At 62.8% G+C, this 13076-nt stretch overlaps 1 protein-coding gene across 1 annotated transcript in view; it reads right to left on the minus strand.

The window, feature by feature from the left end:
* Positions 1–13076, minus strand: part of PUS3 (pseudouridine synthase 3) — a 66554-nt gene that overhangs the window by 52521 nt on the left and 957 nt on the right. The window lies entirely within an intron of this gene.

Raw genomic sequence — 13076 nt, forward strand, 5'->3', positions numbered from 1 at the left:
GACTCCTCCCTGCGCTGTACATACGGGGTGTCCCGACTCCTCCCTGCGCTGTACATACGGGGTGTCCCGACTCCTCCCTGCGCTGTACATACGGGGTGTCCCGACTCCTCCCTGCGCTGTACATACGGGGTGTCCCGACTCCTCCCTGCGCTGTACATACGGGGTGTCCCGACTCCTCCCTGCGCTGTACATACGGGGTGTCCCGACTCCTCCCTGCGCTGTACATACGGGGTGTCCCGACTCCTCCCTGCGCTGTACATACGGGGTGTCCCGACTCCTCCCTGCGCTGTACATACGGGGTGTCCCGACTCCTCCCTGCGCTGTACATACGGGGTGTCCCGACTCCTCCCTGCGCTGTACATACGGGGTGTCCCGACTCCTCCCTGCGCTGTACATACGGGGTGTCCCGACTCCTCCCTGCGCTGTACATACGGGGTGTCCCGACTCCTCCCTGCGCTGTACATACGGGGTGTCCCGACTCCTCCCTGCGCTGTACATACGGGGTGTCCCGACTCCTCCCTGCGCTGTACATACGGGGTGTCCCGACTCCTCCCTGCGCTGTACATACGGGGTGTCCCGACTCCTCCCTGCGCTGTACATACGGGGTGTCCCGACTCCTCCCTGCGCTGTACATACGGGGTGTCCCGACTCCTCCCTGCGCTGTACATACGGGGTGTCCCGACTCCTCCCTGCGCTGTACATACGGGGTGTCCCGACTCCTCCCTGCGCTGTACATACGGGGTGTCCCGACTCCTCCCTGCGCTGTACATACGGGGTGTCCCGACTCCTCCCTGCGCTGTACATACGGGGTGTCCCGACTCCTCCCTGCGCTGTACATACGGGGTGTCCCGACTCCTCCCTGCGCTGTACATACGGGGTGTCCCGACTCCTCCCTGCGCTGTACATACGGGGTGTCCCGACTCCTCCCTGCGCTGTACATACGGGGTGTCCCGACTCCTCCCTGCGCTGTACATACGGGGTGTCCCGACTCCTCCCTGCGCTGTACATACGGGGTGTCCCGACTCCTCCCTGCGCTGTACATACGGGGTGTCCCGACTCCTCCCTGCGCTGTACATACGGGGTGTCCCGACTCCTCCCTGCGCTGTACATACGGGGTGTCCCGACTCCTCCCTGCGCTGTACATACGGGGTGTCCCGACTCCTCCCTGCGCTGTACATACGGGGTGTCCCGACTCCTCCCTGCGCTGTACATACGGGGTGTCCCGACTCCTCCCTGCGCTGTACATACGGGGTGTCCCGACTCCTCCCTGCGCTGTACATACGGGGTGTCCCGACTCCTCCCTGCGCTGTACATACGGGGTGTCCCGACTCCTCCCTGCGCTGTACATACGGGGTGTCCCGACTCCTCCCTGCGCTGTACATACGGGGTGTCCCGACTCCTCCCTGCGCTGTACATACGGGGTGTCCCGACTCCTCCCTGCGCTGTACATACGGGGTGTCCCGACTCCTCCCTGCGCTGTACATACGGGGTGTCCCGACTCCTCCCTGCGCTGTACATACGGGGTGTCCCGACTCCTCCCTGCGCTGTACATACGGGGTGTCCCGACTCCTCCCTGCGCTGTACATACGGGGTGTCCCGACTCCTCCCTGCGCTGTACATACGGGGTGTCCCGACTCCTCCCTGCGCTGTACATACGGGGTGTCCCGACTCCTCCCTGCGCTGTACATACGGGGTGTCCCGACTCCTCCCTGCGCTGTACATACGGGGTGTCCCGACTCCTCCCTGCGCTGTACATACGGGGTGTCCCGACTCCTCCCTGCGCTGTACATACGGGGTGTCCCGACTCCTCCCTGCGCTGTACATACGGGGTGTCCCGACTCCTCCCTGCGCTGTACATACGGGGTGTCCCGACTCCTCCCTGCGCTGTACATACGGGGTGTCCCGACTCCTCCCTGCGCTGTACATACGGGGTGTCCCGACTCCTCCCTGCGCTGTACATACGGGGTGTCCCGACTCCTCCCTGCGCTGTACATACGGGGTGTCCCGACTCCTCCCTGCGCTGTACATACGGGGTGTCCCGACTCCTCCCTGCGCTGTACATACGGGGTGTCCCGACTCCTCCCTGCGCTGTACATACGGGGTGTCCCGACTCCTCCCTGCGCTGTACATACGGGGTGTCCCGACTCCTCCCTGCGCTGTACATACGGGGTGTCCCGACTCCTCCCTGCGCTGTACATACGGGGTGTCCCGACTCCTCCCTGCGCTGTACATACGGGGTGTCCCGACTCCTCCCTGCGCTGTACATACGGGGTGTCCCGACTCCTCCCTGCGCTGTACATACGGGGTGTCCCGACTCCTCCCTGCGCTGTACATACGGGGTGTCCCGACTCCTCCCTGCGCTGTACATACGGGGTGTCCCGACTCCTCCCTGCGCTGTACATACGGGGTGTCCCGACTCCTCCCTGCGCTGTACATACGGGGTGTCCCGACTCCTCCCTGCGCTGTACATACGGGGTGTCCCGACTCCTCCCTGCGCTGTACATACGGGGTGTCCCGACTCCTCCCTGCGCTGTACATACGGGGTGTCCCGACTCCTCCCTGCGCTGTACATACGGGGTGTCCCGACTCCTCCCTGCGCTGTACATACGGGGTGTCCCGACTCCTCCCTGCGCTGTACATACGGGGTGTCCCGACTCCTCCCTGCGCTGTACATACGGGGTGTCCCGACTCCTCCCTGCGCTGTACATACGGGGTGTCCCGACTCCTCCCTGCGCTGTACATACGGGGTGTCCCGACTCCTCCCTGCGCTGTACATACGGGGTGTCCCGACTCCTCCCTGCGCTGTACATACGGGGTGTCCCGACTCCTCCCTGCGCTGTACATACGGGGTGTCCCGACTCCTCCCTGCGCTGTACATACGGGGTGTCCCGACTCCTCCCTGCGCTGTACATACGGGGTGTCCCGACTCCTCCCTGCGCTGTACATACGGGGTGTCCCGACTCCTCCCTGCGCTGTACATACGGGGTGTCCCGACTCCTCCCTGCGCTGTACATACGGGGTGTCCCGACTCCTCCCTGCGCTGTACATACGGGGTGTCCCGACTCCTCCCTGCGCTGTACATACGGGGTGTCCCGACTCCTCCCTGCGCTGTACATACGGGGTGTCCCGACTCCTCCCTGCGCTGTACATACGGGGTGTCCCGACTCCTCCCTGCGCTGTACATACGGGGTGTCCCGACTCCTCCCTGCGCTGTACATACGGGGTGTCCCGACTCCTCCCTGCGCTGTACATACGGGGTGTCCCGACTCCTCCCTGCGCTGTACATACGGGGTGTCCCGACTCCTCCCTGCGCTGTACATACGGGGTGTCCCGACTCCTCCCTGCGCTGTACATACGGGGTGTCCCGACTCCTCCCTGCGCTGTACATACGGGGTGTCCCGACTCCTCCCTGCGCTGTACATACGGGGTGTCCCGACTCCTCCCTGCGCTGTACATACGGGGTGTCCCGACTCCTCCCTGCGCTGTACATACGGGGTGTCCCGACTCCTCCCTGCGCTGTACATACGGGGTGTCCCGACTCCTCCCTGCGCTGTACATACGGGGTGTCCCGACTCCTCCCTGCGCTGTACATACGGGGTGTCCCGACTCCTCCCTGCGCTGTACATACGGGGTGTCCCGACTCCTCCCTGCGCTGTACATACGGGGTGTCCCGACTCCTCCCTGCGCTGTACATACGGGGTGTCCCGACTCCTCCCTGCGCTGTACATACGGGGTGTCCCGACTCCTCCCTGCGCTGTACATACGGGGTGTCCCGACTCCTCCCTGCGCTGTACATACGGGGTGTCCCGACTCCTCCCTGCGCTGTACATACGGGGTGTCCCGACTCCTCCCTGCGCTGTACATACGGGGTGTCCCGACTCCTCCCTGCGCTGTACATACGGGGTGTCCCGACTCCTCCCTGCGCTGTACATACGGGGTGTCCCGACTCCTCCCTGCGCTGTACATACGGGGTGTCCCGACTCCTCCCTGCGCTGTACATACGGGGTGTCCCGACTCCTCCCTGCGCTGTACATACGGGGTGTCCCGACTCCTCCCTGCGCTGTACATACGGGGTGTCCCGACTCCTCCCTGCGCTGTACATACGGGGTGTCCCGACTCCTCCCTGCGCTGTACATACGGGGTGTCCCGACTCCTCCCTGCGCTGTACATACGGGGTGTCCCGACTCCTCCCTGCGCTGTACATACGGGGTGTCCCGACTCCTCCCTGCGCTGTACATACGGGGTGCCCCGACTCCTCCCTGCGCTGTACATACGGGGTGCCCCGACTCCTCCCTGCGCTGTACATACGGGGTGCCCCGACTCCTCCCTGCGCTGTACATACGGGGTGTCCCGACTCCTCCCTGCGCTGTACATACGGGGTGCCCCGACTCCTCCCTGCGCTGTACATACGGGGTGCCCCGACTCCTCCCTGCGCTGTACATACGGGGTGCCCCGACTCCTCCCTGCGCTGTACATACGGGGTGCCCCGACTCCTCCCTGCGCTGTACATACGGGGTGCCCCGACTCCTCCCTGCGCTGTACATACGGGGTGCCCCGACTCCTCCCTGCGCTGTACATACGGGGTGCCCCGACTCCTCCCTGCGCTGTACATACGGGGTGCCCCGACTCCTCCCTGCGCTGTACATACGGGGTGCCCCGACTCCTCCCTGCGCTGTACATACGGGGTGCCCCGACTCCTCCCTGCGCTGTACATACGGGGTGCCCCGACTCCTCCCTGCGCTGTACATACGGGGTGCCCCGACTCCTCCCTGCGCTGTACATACGGGGTGTCCCGACTCCTCCCTGCGCAGTACATACGGGGTGCCCCGACTCCTCCCTGCGCTGTACATACGGGGTGTCCCGACTCCTCCCTGCGCAGTATATACGGGGTGTCCCGACTCCTCCCTGCGCTGTATATACGGGGTGTCCCGACTCCTCCCTGCGCAGTATATACGGGGTGTCCGGACTGCTCCCTGCGCTGTATGTATATACGGGGTGTCCGGACTGCTCCCTGCGCTGTATATACGGGGTGTCCCGACTCCTCCCTGCGCTGTATATACGGGGTGTCCCGACTCCTCCCTGCGCTGTATATACGGGGTGTCCCGACTCCTCCCTGCGCTGTATATACGGGGTGTCCCGACTCCTCCCTGCGCTGTATATACGGGGTGTCCCGACTCCTCCCTGCGCTGTATATACGGGGTGTCCCGACTCCTCCCTGCGCTGTATATACGGGGTGCCCCGACTCCTCCCTGCTCAGTATATACGGGGTGCCCCGACTCCTCCCTGCGCTGTATATACGGGGTGCCCCGACTCCTCCCTGCGCTGTATATACGGGGTGTCCCGACTCCTCCCTGCGCTGTATATACGGGGTGTCCCGACTCCTCCCTGCGCTGTATATACGGGGTGCCCCGACTCCTCCCTGCTCAGTATATACGGGGTGCCCCGACTCCTCCCTGCGCTGTATATACGGGGTGCCCCGACTCCTCCCTGCGCTGTATATACGGGGTGTCCCGACTCCTCCCTGCGCTGTATATACGGGGTGTCCCGACTCCTCCCTGCGCTGTATATACGGGGTGTCCCGACTCCTCCCTGCGCTGTATATACGGGGTGTCCCGACTCCTCCCTGCGCTGTATATACGGGGTGCCCCGACTCCTCCCTGCGCTGTATATACGGGGTGCCCCGACTCCTCCCTGCGCTGTATATACGGGGTGCCCCGACTCCTCCCTGCGCTGTATATACGGGGTGTCCCGACTGCTCCCTGCTCAGTATATACGGGGTGTCCCGACTCCTCCCTGAGCTGTATATACGGGGTGTCCCGACTCCTCCCTGCTCAGTATATACGGGGTGTCCCGACTCCTCCCTGCGCTGTATATACGGGGTGTCCCGACTGCTCCCTGCGCTGTATATACGGGGTGCCCCGACTCCTCTCTGCGCTGTATATACGGGGTGTCCCGACTCCTCCCTGCGCTGTATATACGGGGTGCCCCGACTCCTCCCTGCGCTGTATATACGGGGTGTCCCGACTCCTCCCTGCGCTGTATATACGGGGTGCCCCGACTCCTCCCTGCTCAGTATATACGGGGTGCCCCGACTCCTCCCTGCGCTGTATATACGGGGTGCCCCGACTCCTCACTGCTCAGTATATACGGGGTGCCCCGACTCCTCCCTGCTCAGTATATACGGGGTGTCCCGACTCCTCCCTGCGCTGTGTATACGGGGTGTCCCGACTCCTCCCTGCGCTGTATATACGGGGTGTCCCGACTCCTCCCTGCGCTGTATATACGGGGTGCCCCGACTCCTCCCTGCGCTGTATATACGGGGTGCCCCGACTCCTCCCTGCGCTGTATATACGGGGTGCCCCGACTCCTCCCTGCGCTGTATATACGGGGTGCCCCGACTCCTCCCTGCGCTGTATATACGGGGTGCCCCGACTCCTCCCTGCGCTGTATATACGGGGTGCCCCGACTCCTCCCTGCGCTGTATATACGGGGTGCCCCGACTCCTCCCTGCGCTGTATATACGGGGTGCCCCGACTCCTCCCTGCGCTGTATATACGGGGTGCCTCGACTCCTCCCTGCGCTGTATATACGGGGTGTCCCGACTCCTCCCTGCGCTGTATATACGGGGTGCCCCGACTCCTCCCTGCGCTGTATATACGGGGTGCCCCGACTCCTCCCTGCGCTGTATATACGGGGTGCCCCGACTCCTCCCTGCGCTGTATATACGGGGTGCCCCGACTCCTCCCTGCTCAGTATATACGGGGTGCCCCGACTCCTCCCTGCGCTGTATATACGGGGTACCCCGACTCCTCACTGCTCAGTATATACGGGGTGCCCCGACTCCTCCCTGCTCAGTATATACGGGGTGTCCCGACTCCTCCCTGCGCTGTGTATACGGGGTGTCCCGACTCCTCCCTGCGCTGTATATACGGGGTGTCCCGACTCCTCCCTGCGCTGTATATACGGGGTGCCCCGACTCCTCCCTGCGCTGTATATACGGGGTGCCCCGACTCTTCCCTGCTCAGTATATACGGGGTGCCCCGACTCCTCCCTGCTCAGTATATACGGGGTGCCCCGACTCCTCCCTGCGCTGTATATACGGGGTGCCCCGACTCCTCCCTGCGCTGTATATACGGGGTGCCCCGACTCCTCCCTGCGCTGTATATACGGGGTGTCCCGACTCCTCCCTGCTCAGTATATACGGGGTGTCCCGACTCCTCCCTGCGCTGTATATACGGGGTGTCCCGACTCCTCCCTGCGCTGTATATACGGGGTGTCCCGACTCCTCCCTGCTCAGTATATACGGGGTGTCCCGACTCCTCCCTGCGCTGTATATATACGGGGTGTCCCGACTCCTCCCTGCGCTGTATATACGGGGTGTCCCGACTGCTCCCTGCGCTGTATATACGGGGTGCCCCGACTCCTCCCTGCGCTGTATATACGGGGTGCCCCGACTCCTCCCTGCGCTGTATATACGGGGTGCCCCGACTCCTCCCTGCGCTGTATATACGGGGTGTCCCGACTCCTCCCTGCGCTGTATATACGGGGTGTCCCGACTCCTCCCTGCGCTGTATATACGGGGTGTCCCGACTCCTCCCTGCGCTGTATATACGGGGTGTCCCGACTCCTCCCTGCGCTGTATATACGGGGTGTCCCGACTCCTCCATGCGCTGTATATACGGGGTGCCCCGACTCCTCCCTGCGCTGTATATATGGGGTGCCCCGACTCCTCCCTGCTCTGTACATACGGGGTGTCCCGACTCCTCCCTGCTCAGTATATACGGGGTGTCCCGACTCCTCCCTGCGCTGTATATACGGGGTGTCCCGACTCCTCCCTGCGCTGTATATACGGGGTGTCCCGACTCCTCCCTGCGCTGTATATACGGGGTGTCCCGACTCCTCCCTGCGCTGTATATACGGGGTGTCCCGACTCCTCCCTGCGCTGTATATACGGGGTGTCCCGACTCCTCCCTGCGCTGTATATACGGGGTGTCCCGACTCCTCCCTGCGCAGTATATACGGGGTGTCCGGACTGCTCCCTGCGCTGTATATACGGGGTGTCCCGACTCCTCCCTGCGCTGTATATACGGGGTGTCCCGACTCCTCCCTGCGCTGTATATACGGGGTGTCCCGACTCCTCCCTGCGCTGTATATACGGGGTGTCCCGACTCCTCCCTGCGCTGTATATACGGGGTGTCCCGACTCCTCCCTGCGCTGTATATACGGGGTGCCCCGACTCCTCTCTGCGCTGTATATACGGGGTGTCCCGACTCCTCCCTGCGCTGTATATACGGGGTGCCCCGACTCCTCCCTGCTCAGTATATACGGGGTGCCCCGACTCCTTCCTGCGCTGTATATACGGGGTGTCCCGACTCCTCCCTGCGCTGTATATACGGGGTGTCCCGACTCCTCCCTGCGCTGTATATACGGGGTGTCCCGACTCCTCCCTGCGCTGTATATACGGGGTGTCCCGACTCCTCCCTGCGCTGTATATACGGGGTGTCCCGACTCCTCCCTGCGCTGTATATACGGGGTGTCCCGACTCCTCCCTGCTCAGTATATACGGGGTGTCCCGACTCCTCCCTGCGCTGTATATACGGGGTGTCCCGACTGCTCCCTGCGCTGTATATACGGGGTGCCCCGACTCCTCCCTGCGCTGTATATACGGGGTGTCCCGACTCCTCCCTGCTCAGTATATACGGGGTGTCCCGACTGCTCCCTGCTCAGTATATACGGGGTGCCCCGACTCCTCCCTGCGCTGTATATACGGGGTGTCCCGACTCCTCCCTGCGCTGTATATACGGGGTGCCCCGACTCCTCCCTGCTCAGTATATACGGGGTGCCCCGACTCCTCCCTGCGCTGTATATACGGGGTGCCCCGACTCCTCACTGCTCAGTATATACGGGGTGCCCCGACTCCTCCCTGCTCAGTATATACGGGGTGTCCCGACTCCTCCCTGCGCTGTGTATACGGGGTGTCCCGACTCCTCCCTGCGCTGTATATACGGGGTGCCCCGACTCCTCCCTGCTCAGTATATACGGGGTGCCCCGACTCCTCCCTGCGCTGTATATACGGGGTGCCCCGACTCCTCACTGCTCAGTATATACGGGGTGCCCCGACTCCTCCCTGCTCAGTATATACGGGGTGTCCCGACTCCTCCCTGCGCTGTGTATACGGGGTGTCCCGACTCCTCCCTGCGCTGTATATACGGGGTGTCCCGACTCCTCCCTGCGCTGTATATACGGGGTGCCCCGACTCCTCCCTGCGCTGTATATACGGGGTGCCCCGACTCCTCCCTGCGCTGTATATACGCGGTGCCCCGACTCCTCCCTGCGCTGTATATACGGGGTGCCCCGACTCCTCCCTGCGCTGTATATACGGGGTGCCCCGACTCCTCCCTGCGCTGTATATACGGGGTGCCCCGACTCCTCCCTGCGCTGTATATACGGGGTGTCCCGACTCCTCCCTGCGCTGTATATACGGGGTGTCCCGACTCCTCCCTGCGCTGTATATACGGGGTGTCCAGACTCCTCCCTGCGCTGTATATACGGGGTGTCCTGACTCCTCCCTGCGCTGTATATACGGGGTGCCCCGACTCCTCCCTGCTCAGTATATACGGGGTGCCCCGACTCCTCCCTGCGCTGTATATACGGGGTACCCCGACTCCTCACTGCTCAGTATATACGGGGTGCCCCGACTCCTCCCTGCTCAGTATATACGGGGTGTCCCGACTCCTCCCTGCGCTGTGTATACGGGGTGTCCCGACTCCTCCCTGCGCTGTATATACGGGGTGTCCCGACTCCTCCCTGCGCTGTATATACGGGGTGCCCCGACTCCTCCCTGCGCTGTATATACGGGGTGCCCCGACTCCTCCCTGCGCTGTATATACGGGGTGCCCCGACTCCTCCCTGCGCTGTATATACGGGGTGCCCCGACTCCTCCCTGCGCTGTATATACGGGGTGCCCCGACTCCTCCCTGCGTTGTATATACGGGGTGCCCCGACTCCTCCCTGCGCTGTATATACGGGGTGTCCCGACTCCTCCCTGCTCAGTATATACGGGGTGTCCCGACTCCTCCCTGCGCTGTATATACGGGGTGTCCCGACTCCTCCCTGCGCTGTATATACGGGGTGTCCCGACTCCTCCCTGCTCAGTATATACGGGGTGTCCCGACTCCTCCCTGCGCTGTATATATACGGGGTGTCCCGACTCCTCCCTGCGCTGTATATACGGGGTGTCCCGACTGCTCCCTGCGCTGTATATACGGGGTGCCCCGACTCCTCCCTGCGCTGTATATACGGGGTGCCCCGACTCCTCCCTGCGCTGTATATACGGGGTGCCCCGACTCCTCCCTGCGCTGTATATATGGGGTGTCCCGACTCCTCCCTGCGCTGTATATACGGGGTGTCCCGACTCCTCCCTGCGCTGTATATACGGGGTGTCCCGACTCCTCCATGCGCTGTATATACGGGGTGCCCCGACTCCTCCCTGCGCTGTATATACGGGGTGCCCCGACTCCTCCCTGCTCTGTACATACGGGGTGTCCCGACTCCTCCCTGCTCAGTATATACGGGGTGTCCCGACTCCTCCCTGCTCAGTATATACGGGGTGTCCCGACTCCTCCCTGCTCAGTATATACGGGGTGTCCCGACTGCTCCCTGCGCTGTATATACGGGGTGTCCCGACTCCTCCCTGCGCTGTATATACGGGGTGTCCCGACTCCTTCCTGCACAGTATATACGGGGTGTCCCGACTCCTCCCTGCTCTGTACATACGGGGTGTCCCGACTCCTCCCTGCTCAGTATATACGGGGTGTCCCGACTCCTCCCTGCGCTGTATATACGGGGTGCCCCGACTCCTCCCTGCGCTGTATATACGGGGTGCCCCGACTGCTCCCTGCGCTGTATATACGGGGTGTCCCGACTCCTCCCTGCGCTGTATATACGGGGTGCCCCGACTCCTCCCTGCTCTGTACATACGGGGTGTCCCGACTCCTCCCTGCGCTGTATATACGGGGTGTCCCGACTCCTCCCTGCTCAGTATATACGGGGTGTCCCGACTCCTCCCTGCGCTGTACATACGGGGTGTCCCGACTCCTCCCTGCGCTGTATATACGGGGTGCCCCGACTCCTCCCTGCTCAGTATATACGGGGTGTCCCGACTCCTCCCTGCGCTGTATATACGGGGTGCCCCGACTCCTCCCTGCTCTGTACATACGGGGTGTCCCGACTCCTCCCTGCGCTGTATATACGGGGTGTCCCGACTCCTCCCTGCTCAGTATATACGGGGTGTCCCAACTCCTCCCTGCGCTGTATATACGGGGTGTCCCGACTCCTCCCTGCGCTGTATATACGGGGTGTCCCGACTCCTCCCTGCTCAGTATATACGGGGTGTCCCGACTCCTCCCTGCGCTGTATATACGGGGTTTCCCGACTCCTCCCTGCTCAGTATATACGGGGTGTCCCGACTCCTCCCTGCGCTGTATATACGAGGTGTCCCGACTCCTCCATGCTCAGTATATACGGGGTGTCCCGACTCCTCCCTGCGCTGTATATACATGGTGTCCCGACTCCTCCCTGCTCTGTACATACGGGGTGTCCCGACTCCTCCCTGCTCAGTATATACGGGGTGTCCCGACTCCTCCCTGCGCTGTATATACGGGGTGTCCCGACTCCTCCCTGCGCTGTATATACGGGGTGTCCCGACTCCTCCCTGCTCAGTATATTCGGGGTGTCCCGACTCCTCCCTGCTCAGTATATACGGGGTGTCCCGACTCCTCCCTGCTCAGTATATACGGGGTGTCCCGACTCCTCCCTGCTCAGTATATACGGGGTGTCCCGACTCCTCCATGCTCAGTATATACGGGGTGTCCCGACTCCTCCATGCTCAGTATATACGGGGTGTCCCGACTCCTCCATGCTCAGTATATACGGGGTGTCCCGACTCCTCCCTGCTCAGTATATACGGGGTGTCCCGACTCCTCCCTGCTCAGTATATACGGGGTGTCCCGACTCCTCCCTGCGCTGTATATACGGGGTGTCCCGACTCCTCCCTGCTCAGTATATACGGGGTGTCCCGACTCCTCCCTGCTCAGTATATACGGGGTTTCCCGACTCCTCCCTGCTCAGTATATACGGGGTGTCCCGACTCCTCCCTGCGCTGTATATACGAGGTGTCCCGACTCCTCCATGCTCAGTATATACGGGGTGTCCCGACTCCTCCCTGCGCTGTATATACAGGGTGTCCCGACTCCTCCCTGCTCTGTACATACGGGGTGTCCCGACTCCTCCCTGCTCAGTATATACGGGGTGTCCCGACTCCTCCCTGCGCTGTATATACGGGGTGTCCCGACTCCTCCCTGCGCTGTATATACGGGGTGTCCCGACTCCTCCCTGCGCTGTATATACGGGGTGTCCCGACTCCTCCCTGCTCTGTACATACGGGGTGTCCCGACTCCTCCCTGCTCAGTATATACGGGGTGTCCCGACTCCTCCCTGCGCTGTATATACGGGGTGTCCCGACTCCTCCCTGCGCTGTATATACGGGGTGTCCCGACTCCTCCCTGCTCAGTATATTCGGGGTGTCCCGACTCCTCCCTGCTCAGTATATACGGGGTGTCCCGACTCCTCCCTGCTCAGTATATACGGGGTGTCCCGACTCCTCCCTGCTCAGTATATACGGGGTGTCCCGACTCCTCCATGCTCAGTATATACGGGGTGTCCCGACTCCTCCATGCTCAGTATATACGGGGTGTCCCGACTCCTCCCTGCTCAGTATATACGGGGTGTCCCGACTCCTCCCTGCTCAGTATATACGGGGTGTCCCGACTCCTCCCTGCGCTGTATATACGGGGTGTCCCGACTCCTCCCTGCGCTGTATATACGGGGTGTCCCGACTCCTCCCTGCTCAGTATATACGGGGTTTCCCGACTCCTCCCTGCTCAGTATATACGGGGTGTCCCGACTCCTCCCTGCGCTGTATATACGAGGTGTCCCGACTCCTCCATGCTCAGTATATACGGGGTGTCCCGACTCCTCCCTGCGCTGTATATACAGGGTGTCCCGACTCCTCCCTG

Source organism: Ranitomeya variabilis, chromosome 7, assembly GCF_051348905.1.
Source record: "Ranitomeya variabilis isolate aRanVar5 chromosome 7, aRanVar5.hap1, whole genome shotgun sequence".
Classification (NCBI taxonomy): Eukaryota; Metazoa; Chordata; class Amphibia; order Anura; family Dendrobatidae; genus Ranitomeya; species Ranitomeya variabilis.